This window comes from Mirounga angustirostris, unplaced genomic scaffold (genome assembly GCF_029215605.1).
Source record: "Mirounga angustirostris isolate CCGP_5_RB_7025 unplaced genomic scaffold, mMirAng1.0.hap1 SCAF_10, whole genome shotgun sequence".
Taxonomy (NCBI): domain Eukaryota; kingdom Metazoa; phylum Chordata; class Mammalia; order Carnivora; family Phocidae; genus Mirounga; species Mirounga angustirostris.
Window position 1 is genome coordinate 28,978,856 of NW_026991718.1, and position 23,244 is coordinate 29,002,099.

Below are 23,244 nucleotides of genomic sequence, written 5' to 3' on the forward strand. Positions count from 1 at the left end.
CCTCCTTCGCATGTAAATCAGTTTCAGCTCCGGAATATGTCAGCCCAGGGGAAGTTACATACGGTGGTTACTCATTTATTTGCCTATTGAAAACAGTCAAAGGCTTGCTCTTCTGAATGGGGCCGGGGGGGTGGGGTGGGGGGTGTTGCACCTAGGAGTGAAAAGTTGTTGCTGACTATTCGTGGCTGCTTTTTAAGATCAGATATCCGCGTGTTTCCTCTCGTGTTGCCGGTTCCTTCTGTTTGTTTGACAGCGAAGGCTGTACTCCTGTTTTCTCCACGAAGCATTGTGCACCTGGGTGTGGAGACTGGCGGAGGGAGAAAGCGATTAGAGCAGTGAGCCTCCGCTGGTTGGGTGGACCCCTGTGAGCGGGTGTCGGCCCTGAGCCCTGCCTGCCTGCCTCGGCCTCCGGGTGCTTGGTCAGGTTTGGGGACTAGAAAGAGGGGCAGTGAGTTCTTTTTATTTGGCTGTTGGGCAGGACTCGGTGAGCACCAGTTAGAAGCGGGATCCCTGCTCGGGCTGACGTCGGGGTGATGATGCTGTTCCGGGGCATCCTGGTGCAGAGCAGCTGCCTTCTGGAGAAGCGGCGAGGAGGAGCGACCTGTCGCTCTCTGACCTGGGCCCTTGCTTACCACTCAACGGCCAGACCCAGCACACCAGGGAAGGGTTTCTTCTGAGGCATCCTTCTGTGTGCATGTTTTGTTTATCGTGCCGAGGTACTGAAAAAGAAGGTGGCAATCTTAAGGATAAAATGGGTCTATTAAAAGACTTCAATTCTGTGATTTTCTTTAAATACACACACATTTATTTACACCTCTTAGAGTTTGGACAGTTCTGGAAAATCAAGGAGGCTTTTCTGTTTTGGAAGCTAGTGGGCAGTATGGAGTGAAGGGAACTCTTCTCAAAGGGAAGGGGCCCTGCCCTGCTACACCCTTAGGACATTGGGCGAGAAGAGTTTATTTGCCTGAGACACAAAAGCCTCTGAACTGGTGTCAAGTCCCATGTTAATACATGTGTTTTTATTTCTCACATCAGGAAGAAATGGCCAGGAGATTAACTTCTGATACAATTTTATGTGTTTGATTTGGGGAATTCTGAATGAGTTGGACTCAAAGATGCATCTTTGAACCCTGCCTCTTGGAGTGTATAATTTACTTAAGCCAGCCTCCCATAAATCTAAAAAGAACAAGCAACATGAAAGAAGGCTAACTGCAGTGGAAACTGCTATGCTCTGAGAAGGACTTTTGGAGGTTTCAACGATTCTGACCCTTGTTTTGTTTCTTCTCGATGTACTGCTGGTGAAGGAAATGTGGAGCTGGGGGCTTGCACGGGAATGGAGTGTTTTGGCACCAATCTTCCAGTATCACGGTATAGAGTTATTTTGGCAGTTTGTCGTGAGCTTTTCATTCCTCTGAAATGATGGGATCCCTCTTAGTTTGATTCCTTCTGGTAACACCCCGTGCACTTGGTATTAGCCTCGAAGATGCTTGGAAGTACTTGTTTCCGTGATTATATCTCAATTAGCGTTCTCTGGCAACACTTTTCATTTAGCAGGACTGTTTTCAGTTGCCCAAACTGGGCGCTCAGCATTTCTTTTTATCTAATCTTTTTAGAATTCTAAAAGCAGCCTTCAAGTTGTATTCTAAATCCATTAAACCAGAGTAAGAACGGGGGCTACCTGGCATGATACAGTGTTTGGATTTACACAGATACTGTCAATCGTCTGTCTGAAATTTCAAGTATTTTCACTTGGCTACAAAATTTATGGAAAACGTAGGATAAATAACCTTTTTTTTTTCTTTTTATAAAATTAGAGGAGTCTTTAAATGTCAGTAATTACCTAGAAGGTGCGGACTCTTTTTTGTTAGTTTGCAAGAAACTTCTCAATGGCTAGTCTTTCCCTCAGTTTCCATTTTTATTGAGAAATTCACACACTGAAGCACGATTATTATAACAGACGTGACTAGGAACTGATAAATTTTAATCATGTTGAAGTTTCTTTCGTTGCAATTTTTGCACTAAAATGACCCCTACTGGTTGTATCTGTTAATGAAAACTGTTTTTGAAAACTTATTTAATTGCCTACACTGAGAAATCCTATTGCATGTTATAGATATATTATCATTACTAATCTACCGGCTTTCGAGGACATAAATTAAATACCAGTTACATTGTTCCGCTTGCCAAATTGCAGTAGTTTTTATTTGTGTTACTCTCCATTCTGGCTTTGTGGTGAAAAAAAAAAATCATGTTTTTAAACTGTGGTTCACATAATGAGTTAGATAAATCAGAAGCAAAAGTGGACCCCTTCCAACCTGTGGCTCACTGTCTTAGGTTTAAAAGCACGCCAGCCCATAGTAGGCTCTCAATAAATGTGTATTGAGCAAATGGATGAACAGTCTTCTCCATAGAAAGAATAGTGAAGAAAAAATATTTTCTGAAAGATGAAATAATGTGAAGAGTTGTGCCCTGTGAGTCACGTGACATACATGTACACTTGGTCTTTTCAGCGTTGTTTAGATTGTTATCAACCAAATCGTTCTTTTTAAAAAAAAAAATACATTTTTGGTTTAAGTGCATTTTAAAAATCGAGAGCCATAGAGCCAAGTACCTAAAGTTTTTTCCTGCTCTCTCGCAGTCTAAAAAGTGCTTTTTGGCCCCCAGGAGGGCACAAGTCTCTTTATTGTTTCCACTCATTAGGTGAGTCCCTGTGGCCATTTCTGACTTCCCAAGCAGCCTGTCCCTTGGCTGGGCTGCCTGCCGCCAGGTAAATCACCTAGAAGTCGGAGAAACAAGTTTGAATTCTGAACTCCTGAGGAAGAAGACTGGATGGGAGATCAAAGACAGAGTTTTGAAAAATTACCAAAGCGGGATTTTCTAGGAAGAAGGTTTTGATTGTACCATGAGGATTCTATTTTGGGATGGGGGTGAGGACCATTTTCCCTCTTATGTGGAATAGTACATGATGCTTCTGTTGTGAGGGGTCGGGACAAGGGGGGCGGGGCGTGAGCAGCCTTCTCTCTCTACATAGTAAAAAGGCACATGATGGCTTGAGTTTGACAGTTTGTGAGGACAGTGATTTGGAACCTGGCAGACATTACTGAGTGGCTCGGCCCCGAGAACTTTGTTGTACTGGAGCCAGGTGATTGCTGTCCTAGACAAGAACCAACTTTTTTTTTTTCCCCCAGTGCATGTTTACTCAGTAGCTTCGTCTTTATGGAACTTTCCATGTTTTTTATCATGGCATCTCCCAAACTATCTCCTTCAAAACACAGTCCTTTTATTTCTCCCAGGTATTTTAACTTTTCCTTCCACCTAGTTTTCATGGGGACAGTGAGGAGGAAAACCATACTGTGGTTATGTGGTGGGTGCTTACAGCAAACAGAATGTTGGATTCTGAACCTGTTGACTTTAGAAGGTTATAGTTTCTTTTCAAAACCCTGGAAAACTGAGTCGGGGATAGAGATGATGGCTCTTTGGAAAAGAGTGTATGGAGGATCTGAGGTCAGGGTGCAGGAGGCAGGTTTGTTTCCCAAACCAAACCATTTGGTTAATGCACAAGCCACACGGATTTCCTCTCATTGCTCTGAAATGTAGGACTTGGAGTCAAGAGTCCATGGATTTTAATTTTACTAATTAAAAAGAAGAGGGGTGGGGCCAAGTTAATACTCCTATATTGACATTTGAAAACTTGACACACCCAGGACTCCTTGTTTTTGAGGAATGTGTTTTGCTTTCCATCTCAAAGTGTTCAGGTGGAGTGAGCTCCTAGAGAAAGCCAGCAGAGGGCCTATAAAATTACGATACTAGGGTATGGGAAGAGAAACCAATGCAAGTAAACAAGGAAATAATTAGTTCCTCCCAGAAGTAAATATTGACAAAATATGGAGAGACTATTCACTGCACAAATGACAGGACTTGGTGACCTTCGCTTTGACTCTCAAGCTTACAGAATCCTGTTATTCAGGAATCCAGTCACATAAAACACTTGGCAAAGGGCAAATGAATTGCATAGTACCAGAAAGACAAAAATAGCACGTCTAGAGAGATTTGCTGCCATTAATTCATGCTTAACAGTGACCAGCAGAATCCACATGCAAGTATGTTGGCAATGCAGTTGTGAACAGGCTAATTTATGAAGAAAACTGTTTGAAGAATCCTTAAACTGTGGGCATTGTGTCTAGCGATAAGAGGTATTTAGTGAAATGGTGCATGCAGGTTTCTCTGTTCCGTGCGGCTTGGTTAGAAGCAATGACTTGGATAAACAAGGGAACAGCTTGGGGGTGCTGGGGACAGGCATTATGAAGTTGGGAGGAGTAAGTAGATGACCCTAAAAAGATAAGGGAGTGGGAGGACCAAAGAACGACAAATGGGAGAGAGGAAAAATATTGAATTCATCTTAGGGCAACTGTGTCATCCTTTGAAGAAGAATCCAAAATGCATTCCAGACATTAATTGTGAAATTCTTGAAAAAAATGTGGGTGTGTTTAACATCTTGCAGGAGCATGGCAGGGTAGTGCTGCTCTAGCATGTGGATGCCGCCAGATGAGCCATGGCAGGATGGATGGAAGGTCAGGTGTGTCTGGTGAAGCGGCTTCCTGTAACACTGTGTTCCGTATGTGGCACAGGCGGTGTCAGGATCCTCGAGACCCCCCAGTACAGCTCAATTAATTATTCGAAGAGGAAACTGGACTAGCCAAGCAGGCATGAGTAACAGACCAAAAGCCTGCCTTCTCAGCGGTTGACTTTTCCAAAGCTGAATTTTCAGAGATCTGACTTGTCTTTGCATAGAAATCAATCACTCATTCATTGATTTCCTGCTCTGTACCAGGCCTTCTGCTGAGGCAGAGGGCAGCTGGGGAGCTTGGGGACCTCTCAAATGTGTTCCCTACTCCCTACACTCTTTTCCTTCCTCCTTCCCTTGCCTCCCTCCCTCCCTTCCTCCCTTTCTTCCTTTCTCTTTTAAAGATTTTATTTATTTATTTGACAGAGAGCTAGAGTGAGCCAGAGAGCACAAGTCGGGGGAATGACAGAGGGAGAGGGAGAAGCAGGCTCTCAGGGAGCCATACCACTCAGCACTCGATCCCAGGACCCGGGGATCATGACCTGAGCCAAAGGCAGACGCTTAATGGACTGAGACACCCAGGCGCCCCTCCTCTACACTCTTTTCATCTCAATAAAGTATAAGGCAGCAAGACCTTAAAAAGTCTACATAATCATACAAGTTCAAGCCAAATAGAAATGATCTTGCAAGTGTGTATATGATTAGTTGTTGAGTGAAGTAGGTGGTTAAAATTTGTTCTAGGAATCGCAACATCTGAGATGATCTTTTCAGGGTCTGGTGGCAAAGCTGAAAAGGAGAATTTGAATTCAAACTAGGTTTAAAAGTATGAATAGGAGCTCTTTTTTTTTTTTGCTGGGGGATGGGATCCTACCCATTCTTCTTAGAGGCTGTGCAACATATATCAGAGTGTTTCCCAACATCCGAGAATGAGGCTGCATTCTTAATGCTTTACTAGTTGTGGTTTAGAATGGCAAGTTTCCTTTCCAGAGTGATTTTCTCCGTGTTCTAGCTTGTTCCACTAGGCAGATGAGCGTGGGCAGTGAGCTGAGAGGTGTCCCTTTATATCAAGCATCTTTCCATCTCACCCACTCCCTGCTGCTTGTCTTGGCCAGTTAGCCTGGTCTGTGCTTCGACAAGACCTCCTGGGTCTTCTGGTCAGAGGAGTGGTTGTATAGATTTAAATTTAAGAAGGCCCTCCAAATTAACATTTCTAAGTGTTCGTGTTGGGCCTCACAATAAACATACATGCTACCTATTACTATTACTATGTGGAAAAAAAAGTTAAAAGATCCTTTTTTCTTTTACAAAGCGAACAGATTTCAATTCCTTACCTCCCTTCCCCAGCCCCAATTAATTCCCCGTGCAAAAGACGTACACCTTGATAAAAGTGTGTCATGGTTGAAAACTTGGTTTCTGAGGTCAAATCTGTGCATCTACTTCTGTGCCTCTCAGTTTTCTGTCTGTGTAGTGGGTTAATAATAGGGTTGCTGTTAAGGACTCAATGAATTGCTATGAAGCACTTGGAAGAGTGACTGGCAGTGACACTTAATAACAACAAAGGTACCAACCAGTATAAGTAAAACAACTTGATATGGGTGCATTCTGTTGTTCTGCTTAATCCTCCTCTACCTGAGTAATGATTATCAGTAGTTAAGGAGTTTGGGCTCTTAGAAAAGGAGCAGATTATCAAGCTCAGGTCCCCTCTTTTCTTCTACCCCAACACCATAAGTGCATTGAGTAAAAAACTTATTTAAGGGCCTCTAAAGCTGTTTGCTGCCTTCAGATGCCCATTTGTTAAACTCTGTCTAAATCATTTGTATATTTTGGGTAAAAATAAAGAGGGAGGAACCTGAAATTTTTTGCATTACGTCATGGGAGTTATAAATGTTACCATTTATCTGTGGGCTAATATTTCATTTAGGGAAGAGGAGGGCACCTAAGCTCACTGTAATTAGGACTGTACATTTTCCTGCACGTTATATTCTGGAGGAAGAGTTTGCCCCTAGCTCCTGGAGTGTTCACACTGCTGGTGCCCACAGGATTTGACCTGACTTGAGCTAAGGAGGCAGTTTGTGTCGCTGCAGCTTGCCTGCTTTGGGACCCCAGGCCCACCTGCTGCTGCAGTTGGTACAAACTAGACAGAACTAGAGGTCAGACGTTTACCCAGTCCTTTCCTTCCTACCTGTTTCCCTGCTGTCCTTCCGCCCGCAAGTATTTACTGAGCAGCTGCTATGGGTCTGGTCTTTGTGCTACACTATAGTGATGCTGCCTTTCTGAGCCTCAGTTTCCCTCTTGGGAAATAGTAATAGGTAGCATGTGTGTTTGTTGTGAGGCTTAAATGAGATAAAACTGTGCTGAAACTTTCGTGTGCACATAAATCACCTGGGGATCTCATTGAGCATGGAGGTCCTGATTCAGTAGGTCTGGGTGGGGCTTGGGTTTCTGCATTTCTAGTAAAATCCCTGGTGATGCCAAAGCTGCTGATCCTGGGACTACACTTTAAGGAGGAAAAAGCTAGTCCATAGAACAGAGCATGGCCTATGAGACCTGATAATGTTACCTGCTATTTTAGTTATTTTTCAGCCAAAATAAAATAGGGACCCCGCTTTCACAGAGGCCATGGTCTAATGGCAGATAGCAGAGACGCTTATATCCAAGAGTTATTTACAGCTGTAAAGCGCTGAGAAAAGTGCTGAGCATCTCAAGAGCAACTAAGAGGGGCTCTGACTCTAACCACCAGGAAGGATTTAGTGGGCACCAAGCAAGGTCTGAGGGTGTGCTCTCTTCCTTCCTGCTTCCCACTCCTCTGTGCAGGATGTTTTAGGAAAAAGAAAATAGGTCTTGATACTAGACAAACCTATGTTCAAACCTCAGCTCTTATTTTTTAACTGAACAACCAACTTCATTGTTTTGGGCTTCGGGTTCCTCGTCTGTAAAAATGGAATACTTACAGCTTTCTGTGAAGTAGATGTAGTGAGGGTTGGAATACATATATGTGTATATATATATATGAAATTACATAGATAATGTGTGTGTGTTGGTGTGTGTAGAGTATAATTCTTAGTACCAGATAGATTTTTAAAAGTTAATTCTAATTTTCATTCTGTTATCCTTTTTCATTTTCTTCTTCGTTAGCTTTATCTAGAAGTTAAAAAAGATGCACTTTGTGACACACAGCTCCTTCACATTCGAGTTCAGTACTGCTGTAGTTCCTAGCCTCTTTGCTGTTTCAGCAGAATGTGGACATTTGCTTGATTTTGTGGTTCGTGTTCCTAGTACCAGAGAGCTATTTCAAACTAAGACTTTTTAAAAGGTGACCTATCTTAATATCGATGGCCTGTGGTTTAATGGAAGCAAATTAAATTTCCTTTTATTGCTAGAAGTTTTCTGTGGGTTTCAGGGCATCCCTGGAGACTTGGGAGACCCCAGGAGTGTCACCAGGGCAAGGCTGGGATCACTGCAGTTACAAAAGGAAGGAAGGATGGAGCCGCCATCCCAGCCGGCCCGAAGACAAGGGCAGGTTAAGAATGAGCAGGAGACGGTGTTGGGCGGACATCTGCATTGCTTTTCTTGATCCTATGGGTTCCATCCATCCTTCCTGTGGACTAATACAACGGCTTTCCCGTGGAATTGCCTTGTAGTTTCTCTGCAGCATCTTTGTACTACAGCGGAAGGCTGGGAAAGAATGCCTAGAATTAAAATACCTGAGTTCTTGTCTCTTTAGTTCCTGGGGTAGGTGCGGCCCCCACTTTAGGAAGACAGAACTGCTGCGCTGTCTTCATGCCTGCAAATGGGTGTCATTTTTACCCAGTAAATATGGGCTGAGGACTCACAAAGCAAATGCTTTATACTGGCTCTTAGGGAACAAGGAGAAAGAACTTGATGAAGATATAATCCTTGCAATCAATAGTTTACAACTCTTTTTTATTTTCTTCTTGACAACCAAACCTTATTATCACACAATAGAAATTGAATTTTCTTCCAGAAACTCTTTTAGTAGCTATCATTGCAGTGCCTCTTTCATCAAGAGTGCTGGTATTCAAATATGTAACTTACAAGCAAGGTGAGATAAACTTTGAAATTTCAAGGTTTTAAGTATGTGCTTGTCAAATCCAAAAATAACGCCCTAATTCAAAATCACCTGGGAACATTTGTCTTATGAACATTTAAGAACAAAAATTAAGTGTTAATTATATTTTAAGGTGTTATTTTATGTTTCAAGTTCCTGAGAAGATAATTTGAAGAATCTGCCCTTTGGAAATTTTAGGGAAGTGCTTTGTCCTTAAGAAGGAGCCACTCTGGCTATAGCAAGAGGGGGGGTTGGGGGGGGAGATATAGGCTGTAACTAGAGACTCTGCCTGTCTTATTTAGCATTTCAAAACAAAAACCATAAACAAACATCTCAGATTCAAAACAGAAAGGAATTTCTGGCAGGGCAGAATGAAACCTGAGCCTGCAAAGTCCTGGGTCTACAAGAGGTAACTTATTTAGCTTCTTATCCAAAGGCCGCAAGCAAAACGGTTCACAGCTGTGATAAAACAAAAGGCATGTCAACATTGGAGAGTTGTGATACTTCTTTTTCAAGACTCTAAAAGACCTGCCAAAATAAGGTAAAGCTACCGTAAGGAAGTTTGACCTGAGCTAGACTTTTCATCTTAAGGATTAGTTGGACCACTTCAGACCCATCACATATGAGGAACCATACATACAGGATGTAGGTGCTCAGTACCCTCAGTGTGTGTTTATAATTCTGCAGAGAGAGAACATTCCATCATCTGGTCGGATGTAGATCTGGAAAACCTTCACATGGTTTCCCCTTTCTCCTCACTTTCCATAGTTGGCACATTTGCTTTTTTAAAGACACGGACATTTACATTCTGCATGAGGAAAAAGGGATAAATAGTTCTGTCTCTGAAAACCAAAGTAGAGAGATGTTTCAGTGGTTTGAGGAAGACTGTGTGTGTTTTTCAGAACTACTGAGTTCTTCTATTTCAGACAGATCTCAGGAAAATTTATTACCACTGTCTGTGACATAAAAATGAAAGGCCAAATAAATTTCCATGTTTTATTTTTTTATTTTTTTAGATTTTATTTATTTATTTGACAGATAGCGGAGAGAGGGAACACAAGCAGGGGGAGTGGGAGAGAGAGAAGCAGGCTTCCCGCTGAGCAAGGAGCCCGACCCTGGGATCATGACCTGAGCCGAAGGCAGACACTTAACGACTGAGCCACCCAGGTGCCCCAGATTTCCATGTTTTTATCAAAAGAATGAATGGGTTCATATATATACCAGTTTGTGACAGGAAGGATTTAAGGCTGCTCAGAGAGAGAAATCGTGCAACATTCTTGCATGTGAGAGTATACCATGTTACAGGAGACAAAGTAGCCATGCTTTCAGATCTGCTTTCATCCCTTAGTAGCTCAGTAACTCAAATAAAACCTTCTCAACTTCCCTTGATGTTGCCTTAATTTATCTAAAGGGAATTAGGTAGTTGCCTACCTGAAGGCAGAGGAACTGAACTGATGATATCTTAAGGCCCTTCTGGTCATAAGATCTATGTTTTTTACGACCTAGAAGTGGGGCACAGGAGTCAAATATTACCTTGTGTTTGCGGAGCCAAGGAAGGGAGAAGTGGTCGTGTCTACAGGACTCTTTGCCAAGGGCTGTCGGCGGAAGGGCTTGGAGGAAAAGATCAAGTGTTCTCACATAGTTCTGTTTATTGCGAGGTGGTGGAGAGGGCAAAACACAGTGATCGGGACGTTATTGACATCTTTAGATGCTGGCAATCTTTAAGCCATGGTGAGTGTTGGCCCAGCCTGGATTCAGGGTAGAATTTATGCCTCTCTTTTGTGAATGGGCTGGCCTGCTGCCTCCACTCTTTCTCCGTTTCCCTCCTTCACTTCATTAATTACGATGACTGTGAGGTAGGTAGGTGACAGCTACCACAAGGGGAGAAGCTTGAGCAAAGACAGGCCGAAACTTGCCCAAATTCACATGCTCCTTTCTGCCTCTGACACTAGGAGAGAGTTGAGTAATTGCTGTTCTTCCTAATACTGCAGGCGGCAGCCAAATTCCCAGCATTCTTTTACCTTTGCGGCTGTTTTCACTTGCCAGGGAGTTTCCTTCAGGAGCAGGCTGGATTTAAAGAAACATAGCAGTCCTTGCACGTGAGGGTTGGGTGGGGGTGGCCGGGGTACTGGCCCATGTGGCCCTTGGGCGCCTCACACCGGGAGGATGAGCTGAGTAGTCTCTGCAAAGGGACGTGCTGCACCCCGTGCCAGCCCCCCTTGTTACCTCTGTGTGCTGCGAGCCCCGGGAGCAGGAAGCCCTGCGTGTCCGTGAGACAGCAAGTCTACCCTGACTGTATTTCAAGAACAGGCCAGCTGTGAAGCTCAGGAAGTTGTCTCTTGGGGTCTAGAAACCCCACCCATCCTTTGCATATTGTCCAGGTGGGTGGACCCGTGCGTGGCTCTGAAACATGATATAACGTGAATTATTCCAAAGAATGGGACGCCTAGTGTACACCAGCAATCAGCTTGCTTTGCCTTGTGGATATTACATTTTTGCCAAGAGCAGCCTTCCAGAATGAGGTGCTAGTTAATTCCAGTCGGGCATTTATTCGTTAATAAGTCTGCTGAATGCTAAATACTCCATTTGGGAGTATGCGACTGGAGAAAACTCAGCAGCTAATTATTATGTAGATCTCTTCTGTGATTCTCACTTTCAGTTCAATTACCTAAGCCACCAATCCTTAGCAATGTGAACTTATTTAACTTTTAGTTTTCTGTGATATTTTGCTTTTTGCTCCGAAAGTTTTTTTTTTTTTAACTGCTATGAGATTACTAATAACTGGATAGACATTTTATGTTGTTTAACAGAAAACCTTTCTGGGTTGTGGAGTACTGTGGCTTGCTCTGTTTTTTGTGTTTTCTTTCTTTCTTTTTTTCTTTCTTTCCTTTTCTTTTCTTTTCTTTCTTTCTTTCTTGATATCCGAAGTTAAATCCTGTTCTGGATCTTATCCTATCTGTCCTTCCAGGGTAGATTTCTGGATAGCTAATTAATGGTGGTGTCTGAAATAGCCATTGAGGGGTGGCTGGTGTTCATTTACTAATCGGAGCTTTTGCTGAAAAACTAGGTTCTATTCTACTCTTCTTTGGTATATCAATAGGTCTTTATTTGGTTTCCTTCCTGCTTGGTTGGTGCATATTAGCTTGAGAACTTAAGAACTTTTGAGCTGGGGTGGGGGGGGCAGTAATGATGGTCTGAATGCCTAGGGCCTTCTCTCTAGAACACTTCTCTCTTGGAAGTGGCCAGGGTGTTCAGTGTGTGTTTGCTGCCACCAGAGTCCGTGCTAGAAGGTCCATTTGGTACTTCTCATGCCCATGACTTTGTGCTGTGCTTTGGCCCTCCTTCCCCCGTGAATCCCTGCCATGACCCAAGGTAAGCTGTATCTCAAGCACCCTGAAAGGCATGCTTTCCAGAATTCTTTCCATTTGCCTCCACATTCTTCCTAGCATGGTTAATGCAGCTCTCCAGCTACTGGTGACCCAACTAGTAAGAGAAGTTGGTGCCAAGCATCAAATCCTCTGCGAGGACCTCTTCCAGTAACGGTGTCTGCACTAAGAGGATAACAGAGAGCAGTTCTGTAGAAATGTTTGGAGGGGATGTGTTCGCCAGTACGTGAGATTCATTTGATTCTGTGCAATATGATAGTATGGGCCAGCAAGTGATAAAAGTTCATAATACAGGGTTCTTTACACGTTTGTGGTGGACTTGCTGGCCTAAAAAGGTGTGCCCAGGATGGTAAAATATCTGTAGCATCAGCAGCTGGGCTCCTGGTACGCTTACAGATGTGACTTTGAAAGCCAAGAAGCTGTGATAATTCTTTCTTTCAAGATGCAGGTAACTTCATATCTTTGGATAGAGAGTGACTGTGTGTGTGTGTGTGTGTGTGTGTGTGTGTGTACAGCTGCTGAGAGCACAATATAAAGAATACTTTGCATTGTGTTGAGTATGTGCTGAAAACAACTTGCATAGTTGAAGCAAATTAAATATACTATCTACTCTGTAGATCAGCAAACTGAAAATGACTTCTTAAGTAAAGATTGCGCATTGTTTTATTACACTTGAAAAAAACAATTCTAATTAAAGTGCTTTGGCTTTTAAACTATCTAGTTAATTGGGATATCTATACATGGGCAAGTGGAACTCAGGAAGATTACTGACTTTATTTCTTGCTGATTGGGACAAAAGATTTATTATCCAAAGGACAATTGTGGGATGATTTATAGTAGGTTATCACTAAACATAGTTTTTGGCCTTACACAGGAATTTTAGATGTGATAACAGAAAGGAAAAGCAGAAATTTAGGGTGAGAAATGGAATACCTCTATAGGGAAATAAGCACATAAAAGAAGCCAGAGGTGTTTTTGGTTGGAAGGAGATGAAATTATTTTCAAAGACTATGTTGGGAGAAGGTGAGTGAGCTCTCAGCAACCAAGTTTATTGACTATCTATTCAGGAAATTGTACTCAATGCTTTGGAAAAAGACTCTGCCAATAGAGTTCTGGAAAACTTGAGGGAGAAAAAGTATTTACATGCTTTATAACATAAAACATGTCCAAAAGAAATATATAGTTACAGCTACATTTGGCACTGAAAATAGTCATGTATTATATTTTTTAAACTGTGTGTGAATGTGTAAGCATGTGCCCTGGAGTCAGAAATGCTTGGCTGATACCATTTCTTGAGAGAATGGAAAAGTAGAAGGTATGAGGAGCCACAAAGAGGGAGAAAACATAGAGGATGACTAGTAGTAAAGGAGGAACAGTGAATTGTTTTTCCTTTGGAGGGGATATATTTCATGTGCATAATGATTCCAACTTACTTTTTTTTTTTTAATAATCTTAGTATAATAAGCATTTAACTTCCCATAGAGCCTTAGTAATTTGCATGTCATTACCAAAAGCCCACAGGTAAGGGAAAATTAGACTCCTAAATTCAGTACCTGACTATTCTCAAGGTGTTGGCTTGCTAACGTTGTTTCAAGTTTATGTTGGGCAAAGACCCTTTGAGAATGCAGAAAATTAGGAGATCTGTTCGACACACATGCTTCCTAGTATCTGTTGCAACTAGAGGTTTGCGGGCAAAGCCGGCAACTGGAAAAAGGGTGTGGTGTCCACTTTCAGATTCCCCCAAATTGTCTTTACATCCTTCAGAATGTGTTCTTGTCCTTCAAACCCTGCCATTTTATGCTGCTTCCTTTGTGAGGACTTCCTGCCCTGCCCAGGAAAAAGCAATGCCATCCCCCCACACCCAGTGCCCATAAATAGCACTTTCTCCTTCCCCTGTTATAACATTTTTCACACTGTGTTAGAGTTCACATTTCTGTCTCTCTGCCTCATTGTGATCCATTCGAGTGCCAGGATTGTGTGTTGTTCTAGCGCTTGGCACACAGGAAGAACTCAATGAGCATTTGTTGACTCAATCTAGACTCAAGGTCATCCAAGATATTATACAAAAACTTTTCCATCTGAACTGTTTGGTTTGCACTGTGGAAAGTGTTGAGAGAATCCCAGTGAGAAGTCTCATCATTGCAGAAGGAAGCTTAGAACTGGTTAACCAGGTCCTCTCTCCTGTCACACCCCTCCCCCCCCCCAGTCATCCTTAGAATTAAGTTTTTAAATTTTGCTGTGATAGGTTAGTTTCAGCTGTAATTATTTTGGCTAATATTTAAAGGTAATTTTTATTTGTGAGGACTTTTCTTTCTTTGCCAGTTTGCCATAAAGATGTCACCTTTCATTCACCAACCTTTCATCAGCTTGTAAGAATTTTCCTCGTGGGCGGCAGCTCGTAACCTCTTTACCACCAGGGATCTGGGACAATAAGCAGTTGAAATGCTACAGTGATCAGCTATTTGTAAACTATAACTGATAAACAATTATGAATTATTATATAGACATGCTTCAGATATGTGACCATATGAATAATTGATAATAAACGTCTGCATTTTCTGCAAATCTAGGATTGTGTCTGAAGCATGTATGTGGACTAATCAGGAGGGAGTTTAAGTTAACAAACATGCATAGAACTTTCCATCTGTGAGTGTTAACGCCAGTGAATGACACAACCTATTTACTGCTGCAAGTGATCTCCGAATGTCATCAGGAATTTAACTGTGCACCTTCTTTGGGGAAGGAGCTCCGAAGCCAACAACATGAGGGTGGAAGTGTGTGACTGTGAATAATAAAAATGCCTCACAAGGGTTTGAACAGGAAGTCCATAAGAATGCAATATAAGGAATTTAAAAAAGCAAAATTCCTTTTGGATTTTCTCCAAACCCTATGACTTCAGGGACTGAGGAATTCTTGATGACTCGTGGCTGGAGTCCCAACTTGTTATTAAGCCGGGTGGAATTGTTTTTCCTTTAGCACCAGTCATGAACTCTTTGTTTGTTTGTTTATTTTCCTGAAAGTCTTAAAGTGGTTTACAAATTAAGACACTAAGGCATTAGACACTTAAGGACACAACAGTAAATTATAACCTTTGGGTGATATTTTTGGTATTAAAGTTTTCAACTGCTAAAAAAGGAGAGATTTGGCTAAAATAAGGATACAGGGTCATAGACACATATACAGAATTATCCTGGTATAAGTCAGGCATCTGTAACCTTCTGTGACTTTAGTGTGCCCAGAGAGCCCCATTCCCTCAGTGCAGTTTTAATTTTGATGTCTCTCGTACAGCATGTGCCTTCGACTTTCCCATGTTTAAGATGCTCATCCCTTATGTGATTGTAATTGTTTATAATATTAGTGACATGGCTGGCGGCTTTGCAGTAACCCACTTGAGAGTACCAGTTGTCCTAAAGGCTTTGGGAAGGGGGAGGAGGGCAAGCTGGAACTGATCGCTAAGTAAGGTTTAGGAGTAGAGCTCTAGTTTTCCATGATTCTTGGTTGGTGATGAAAGGTTCAAGATTTTAAGCAAGGTAATTTTTTTGAGCATCCACTAATGATTTTCCTGTAACTCTTTAAAAATATAGTTTATTACTTTTAGGTGGCTTCATTACTGTTAAAGTTTTAAAAGTCAGCTTCCAGACATTGGGAAGTTGTTCTCCTTCAAGTGTTGGCCTTCTCTAAGATTTTCTCGGTAGAGAGAGTATTTAACTTGATGGTGGATACTGCCCAAATTAGGGGTGGGCCTATCACAAAACCTGTGGCTCTCCTGTTAATTTGAGGTAGAAGGTGAAGGACCGAGAACTGTTCTTGCTGCTAGAAGAGCATATTTACTCTCAGTCTTTAATAAAATAAATGAAAGGAGGCAGAGAATGGGGAAACACACTTGAAGGAGGGAGGGGCCTCTCTTGTTGTAAGCCAAAGTAAACAGTTCTGTAACTGAAAAGTGGACTATCAGGAAGGTGAGAACCAGAGAAGTAGGTGTCAAGTGCAACCAGCAAGTACCATTTTCAGCTACAGAGATAGCCAAGTTGCCCCGAGTCCCAAAAAAGAACCTCTCGGAGGTATTTAGGGGAAATCAGTTTCCTGAACTGGCCTTTCATGGGCCTACAGCTGGACCCAGGGCCAGGGCTGGGGGAGAGAACAAACGGATGCGATTCTCTGAGGGGTAGAGATGAAGTCGCCAGTAACCGAGGGAAAACTTTTCAGGGGAGCCCGTGGACTGGCAGAATGCAGTGGGAAGGCATCCCTGAGTGCGCATGATGTTAGAGTTAATGGAAACAGAGACGTTTTCTTTCTGTCTTTTGTTACAGTGGAAAACTGTGTTGTTACAATGGACAGCTGCACACACATTGCATGTGATGTGTGCATGTACTTACACACGTCCACATACGCAACACATGCGCACACACAGAACTCCTTACGGGGTCACAGTCTTGCCCTGATCGTCTCTTTGTGTCCGTTTTTCTACCACGATAGCGTTTTTTTCTAAGTGGAGCTCTTAGGCTCTGTTCATTCCAACAACAACAAAAAAAATTCTGTCTGTGGCCATCCTTAATTTATATAAATAAAGACACGTAGATTGTCTCCTAAGAGGCTTACATAAAGCTCTGGGCATCTCATTCCTGTGTTGTTTCTTCTGTAGTTAGTAAGATACTTTTTCAGGTTTAGAATTGCTGATGTCCTGCTCATGCCATGTTTTGAGAAAAGGAGACCATCAGAAAGGACTGATACAGAAATTTCTTAGAACTTCTTATGCTCAGAAATTCTTGGAGCTTATTGCATGTGGGAAAGGGTCTTACCTTGTAAAAAAAAAAAAAAAAAAAAAAAAAAAAAAAAAAGCTCAAGTCTCTTGAATAGTCGCTTAGAAAGGTGTTATCTAAATTCCTTTTCTGTAGTTTTATTTCTTCAACATCTTATTTTCCTTAATTAGCTGTATGTGCTGCGGCCAGATATTGGGTCCACTGCCTTATAAAGACAACATAACTTTATGAGGCAGCTTGGGAAATAGAGAAGAGAAACAATGATCCAAAATGCTTTTGTTCCAAACCCAAGAACTAGTTTCATGTTACTGTGTATGTGTATACCCTGTCTAGCCTTCCTCTATGTACATACCTTTTTAAAATCACACATCCAAATATTGCTTCTTTCCATTAAAATTATATCAAATGAACTTTACTATGTTGCTACATAGTCTCCATTACTATAATTTAAGCTTATTAAGCAAGATGTGCTGACTGTATCTTTCTACTTCATTTTCCTAACTTCTTTCCTCTCAGGACTATATAAAAGGTGAAAAGGGGGCGGGGGAAGTCATTTGTGGTGATCTTAAGGCAAAATTCTATGTAGTCTTAATTTGTTTCCAGGAGTGCCTAGGCTCTCCAAGCAGATGAAAATCATTGTCTTCTCTCCCCTCACTGAGGATGTGACCACTTGCTACCTGTGCCTGTGGCCCTCTGTGTCTAGTACTGTGTCATGGAGATGGGGGGCCCTTAGCTGTTTTGTCATTTGGCCATGCTGCCACCAGGACCATGTTGACTCTGAGGACATTGAAGCTTTTTTTAACCTTTTCCTCTGTTAAGTGATGATTTGTTGGCTTTGTGCAAATAGCCCACTGGGTAGGGACATTTTTATTCTTTTTTTTTTTTTTAAGATTTTATTTATTTATTTGAGAGAGAGAATGAGAGACAGAGAGCATGAGAGGGGGGAGGGTCAGAGGGAGAAGCAGACCCCCTGCCGAGCAGGGAGCCCGATGCAGGACTCGATCCCGGGACTCCAGGATCATGACCTGAGCCGAAGGCAGTCGCTTAACCAACTGAGCCACCCAGGCGCCCCGGGACATTTTTATTCTATTGCTTTTTTTTTGTAGTGAATTATTGGATTGCAAATATTTATTTAGAGTGAAAGATGGATATAATTAACTACACCCTAAATACTAGATACTAACTTCAAGATGAATTTGCAACCTTTGTGCTTTGTATGCATGAGACATAGGCTCTTGTTACCAAAGATTTTATCTGAGAATTTAAGGTTTCCACTTCCACCAATTTATAAATGAAAACTGGAGGCCTGGAAGTTATCCCGCGGGGCACATGTATAAAATTTGGAAAAACTCGGATCACTTGTGGAATTGAATTTGTTGAAATCAGGGAAACGGACTTTTTTCCCTTGTATTATTATTGGCTGATACATTAATAAATAGTTTTTACAACTCAGGTACTGGTTTCCTATTCAAAAGGTATAGATAGCATCTGTTGTAATATTTCAGATTCACTTGTGTAGTCTTTGTTCAAACATTTCTCACTCAAAACCGATTATACAAACAGGATGCAAAACCAAATTGCCAGGCTTCAGATATATTTTATATAAATTTGAAGTGCTTTTTGGATTATCAGAAGCAAGACAAACATTTTGATTACCTCTTTAAATTAAATGACTGTTTCTGAATTATTCTAAATCTTTGAAAATTTATAATTCATGCATGTGATCTCTACCAATCAACATTTCCAGTCTAGAAAATACTGGGCATTTACCTGGCTGCTTCTTGGTTGGAGAGAGGACCCATGTACATGTCACTAAACCACAGCATATAGCTAAGTAATGCATGTGCACAGCTGGATTTGAACACTTTGGGTCAACATATTTATTTAAAATAAGCACACTTTGTACTGAAAAAGTAATTTGAAGGTGAAATCACATTAGATTTAATAGTTTAACCTTGGATATTTTTGGAATTTTAGGTAATATTATGGGACAGTAGCATTCATTAAAGTCAAGTGTATAAAATCTTTTAAAAATTTGTTAAAATCTTTTTAAAAATTAAAGCACAAAGGGATATTAATAGATATTTATATTCAGCAGTACTAAAGCAAATATTTGACACCCACCACCATCTCCAGAATATGTGCGCTGACATTGGGTCTTTAGGGTAAATGAAAAGGTGTGGAAAAGCTGACAGCTTTTAGGGAAAAGGTTTGTCAGGGGGGAAGGAGTGTGGGACTCCCCTAAGGTTTGGCCCTACCTAAGGCCTGTAGTTCCTTTTGTAACAAATTTATAAACATTTATTTAAGTCTTTTCATCAGTAGATTATCTCCAGTACTAAACGGTTAATCATTAATCAGCTGATCTTCATTATCAACCAAAACCAATTGTGTTTTCGTCACAAATGCTCCTTAACAATGTGGTTCTAAATATTTAAATCAATGGATAATGAAATCGATTCCCGTGTTCCTTGTCATATGGTAGAACACAAAGCTTCTGGCTTTTGGAGAACATTTCAGCAGTCGGCGAGGGCTAGTGCGGTGTCCCTGAGCTGCTTTTTTTTTTTTTGCTTACAGAGCCCTGGAACTTGGCCAGCTTCAATGAGGGGGAGGAGGAAAGGTTCAAGTTTGAGAGCCCTGGGTTTATTTCTGGCTGTTCAGATGTGAGACAGTGGGAGAAGGCATATAGTTTGAGGGAGGTCGCAGACTCAAAGGTTCACGCCACGGGTAAATGCGGGATGGATTTTTTTATCGCGGCTTCACACTTCTACCTCTCAGAGTTGGTGCTCCCAAGGGGTGAGGCACAACGTCTGGATCTAGTGTGGTGGGTGTCTCGGAAGTCTCTCCTAGCCATAGTCCAACCGTAGCACTCTGTTCCTTTTCTTTCTGAATTTGTTGTCAAATAACTAACTTCCTGACCTGCCGTGAGACTTGATTTTTGCAAACAAAACACCATGCATCTTGGAGAAGGGCAGTTAGGTGAATACTAAATGCCTGTAGCATTTGGGGCTGGAGTTGCGGGAGGTAGCGGTTACACTACCTGCGAGAGACAGGCAGACGCACCCCAGTCTGGAGCTCCCAAGCCCCCCGAGTCTTTTTCCCTTAATGGGTTGGTCATTGATTTCCCCTGTGCAGATTCTGAATCCCTTTCTCTTGTACCCACCCTTGTTGAGGAAGCCCCGCTTCCAGCCGCTGCCCTCACTCGAGCCCCAGCTCTGCACGCGGGCACCCTCTGCCGTTAGCGGTTTGGGGACACCGCCCAGCCAGCCCGCCCACTGCCCTCCTCAGCGGTGCCTCTGGCCTCACTCCTAGCGCGGGCGCTGCCTCCTTAGTCCTGCTGCTTGCTTCCCGGATGAGCAGTCACCACAGCCTTGGGACATTTTACCCACCCATAGGCCTAGCTTGTGTTCCTTCATTTGCCGGGGAGCACTGCGGATGCCGTCTCAGGAAAACGTGCCCAGAGGAAATGACTTCCTCAGGAGAAAGCACATTTATCGGTAGAGGCAATATTAAGTGCTAGCAGGGGTTCAAGCTCTGAGGTCAGTTCATAGTCCATCCTAGTGACTTGCCTGGTGCCTTACCCTGCCAAGCTGCTTGACTTCTGTGCATGGTTTCCATCCGTAAAATGGGAATAATAATAGGATCTACCTCCTTCAGGTTGTTATAGGCCATACCTAAGTTAACTCATTTGTGTACAGCATTGGAATAGTAACCTGTACATAATAAGCAGGTTTTTTATGGGCCACTTTAATCATAACATCGACCACATGATAGGCAGGTGGTCGATGTTAGCTGTGATTGTATCTTTTTGTCCCTCAGCTTTGAACACTGTGGCTTGTACGTAGCAGGTGTTCCTTAAATGCCTTGTTGATTAAATGTAATATTCTGAAGGTGGAAAGAAAATGACTTCCCCTTCTCTTACCATAAAATAAAAGTGATATTTGGTTGAAATAAGACATTGTCCGCATGAAGATACTTACCCCCTGGTTGGAGGCAGGGTAGGAGGATGTTCCAAATTAATTATCAGTAACAGTGTGCCGTGATTTCTTCATCAGAACTGACACACCCAGCCTGTCAGTAGTTTGAATAATATTTACTGGCTCCCAAGATAATTTTGAAAGGACAAAACAGCTTAATAGTGATTTATTTCCAGTAAGCATTGTTATTGGAACATTTCAAATTCCAGCATATTTGATGGCTATATTAAAACAGGCTCTGCCCTTCATGGGTTCACCCTGTTCTAACTTATGTTTGCTTTTAAGGCGGAAGATGGGTAGAAAGATGCTCTTTAATTGAATAGGTCCCTGCTGCTTTGTAGCCAACTCAGTGCCTAGCATGGTGCCAACAAAGAAGTAGTTGCTCAGCAAATAATATTTTAAGTTAATTAGTAAATTGATCGTACGTTTTTCTTCACATTACATCACACTGATGGCTTGAAGGTACCTGTGAGGAGGTCTTGTTCATGATTTTCCTCCAGGCAGGCGTGCCCTAAGATGATGGTCTCTTGCTGTTGGGTGATAGAGTATTGAATTTGAGGACCGCTGTCAGAATTCCTCCTCATCTGCTATAAGAAGAACAAATGGTCCCCAAGGGGTCCAGATAGATGGTGCAGGAAGGAGCACCACCACTCATCGCTGATGAGGTATCTGAGCCATACTCACGATGAAGATCACAGCTCTAACGGAAATAGGTAAGTCATCGTTTTCTAAGTTAAGAAAGTTTAAAGGTTTATGCTGCTACTATTTCATGTGGCAAGGACTGAAGAAGATATATCCTTGTGTTCTCTTGTTAGGGACAGTGATCCGAACAGTAAGAGTATTTGACCCCGGACCTGGAGATTACAATTTGGAAAAGATGGTTTTAAAAAAGTGATCATGTCCACAAAGGCGACAAGAACATGAAGCTGAAGTCCTTTGTCAGTGGTTTGTAAGTGCTTCTTTTCATTCTAAAAATATTTATTGATTCAAAAAAATGATTTATGTGACAGGATTGAACAACAGTTAGAATTCTTTTTCTTTATGGAGAAATTGGAAGAACTTCAAACTAACACACATACATACTCATTCAAAGAAAACCGTTTGCCCTGCCTTTTCAAATGACATTTTTGTTGTCTGGTGTCATTTTAATAATGTTTCTTTTCTTTTTTCTTTTTTTAGGTCTTGGTGCATACCAGAATTTTTTTCTTTCAACATTAAGGTTCTCCCTTGTTACCCAACTTTAAAAAAATAAATTGATTTCAATGCAAATGAGTGCTGTGTGTTTCTTCCGTGGTGAGATTATTTCATAGGTGGTTTGAAGGATTCATCAAATTTTATAAAAAGAGTGTAAAACTGCCTTTCCACTTTCTCACATCTCTCTCACCCAGATTAAAGTGGCCCATTGAAAACCTGGCCTTTATCACAGAAGAGCTGTTGTGGGGCAGTCTTCATGGGCCACCTGCCCATGTCTGCTCTGGGCACACACCGTGCTCATGTGCAGGAATCAGCCGCCACAAAGGAGCAGTCTGTTGACAGCAGGAGGAACAACACGTGATGGGAACATGCACGTTTTACCAAACGGGACACTGGACTGCTTTCTTATGAAGGGTAGTGTGTACGTGTTGGGGTGGGGGGGAGTCCAAATTGCAGTTAGTTCCAGATGATTCACCACATGGAAGGCATATTCTCTCGCTAGTGTTTGGGTCTTAGTAAATAAAGTATTGTGTTGAATCCCGGTCTGACAGGAAGGAGGTGGTAATTGGTCAGGGATTCTATTTTGTTTGTTTTCAATAAAAGGGATTACTTAAAATGAGATGACTCTACATCAGGATACCTTTTCGTAGGATCGTTTTTATCTTTTATACAGAATTAATCTTCGCTGTTGTCAGCCTTTACTCACAGAGACTTATTAGAAACAGTTGTTGGTTTTTTAAAAAAGGGGAAAGATAGATACTTAGTTTGAAGTACAGTTGGCAGATTTGACCACTCGAGGGTGTTGTTTTCTCCGTGGAGCATCTTATAGAGGTCGAACCTGGCTGACAGATGCTTCTTATGACTTTGTCTAACCCATGAATGGCAGTTCCTCTTCATTTATCCCCTCTCCCCAGTCTCCCTAGCATCATTTCTCTCTTCCTTCTCTCTCAAGTTCTATTCCCCTCAGTCATCAGGTGGTTGAAGAGCAAGCCAACCCCTGTCCCCAGTAGGGCGGGATGCCAGTCCAGCCACGGGCCCTCACTGCCCATCTTCCAAGAGAGGACAGTCACCTTGACTGTCTTGGGAGGGAGTAGGAGGTCCTGCACCCAGGCTGAAGTTGGCTTATTTACCTGCTTACACAGGGACCAGTTGGGCTCCCAACTCCTCAGTCCTCCCCAGCCTCCCCTTCCCGGGTTCCAGCGGACTGGAACTTCTGTATTTGAGGAGTTCCATGATGGGCACTGTGTCGTGGTCCTCCTCGCTGCCCCCCGTGGGTCCAGGTGTTAAGTCCCATCAT

At 42.2% G+C, this 23,244-nt stretch overlaps 1 protein-coding gene and 1 long non-coding RNA gene across 8 annotated transcripts in view; both read left to right on the forward strand.

Moving 5' to 3' along the window:
- Nucleotides 1–23,244, forward strand: part of CRIM1 (cysteine rich transmembrane BMP regulator 1) — a 186,645-nt gene that overhangs the window by 923 nt on the left and 162,478 nt on the right. The gene's annotated exons all lie outside the window — the stretch shown is intronic.
- Nucleotides 77–22,016, forward strand: LOC135361728 (uncharacterized). Its single transcript, XR_010405513.1, has 6 exons — nt 77–716; nt 1,036–2,927; nt 10,140–12,005; nt 21,254–21,466; nt 21,569–21,702; nt 21,933–22,016. It is a non-coding gene; the product is annotated as an uncharacterized LOC135361728 (long non-coding RNA).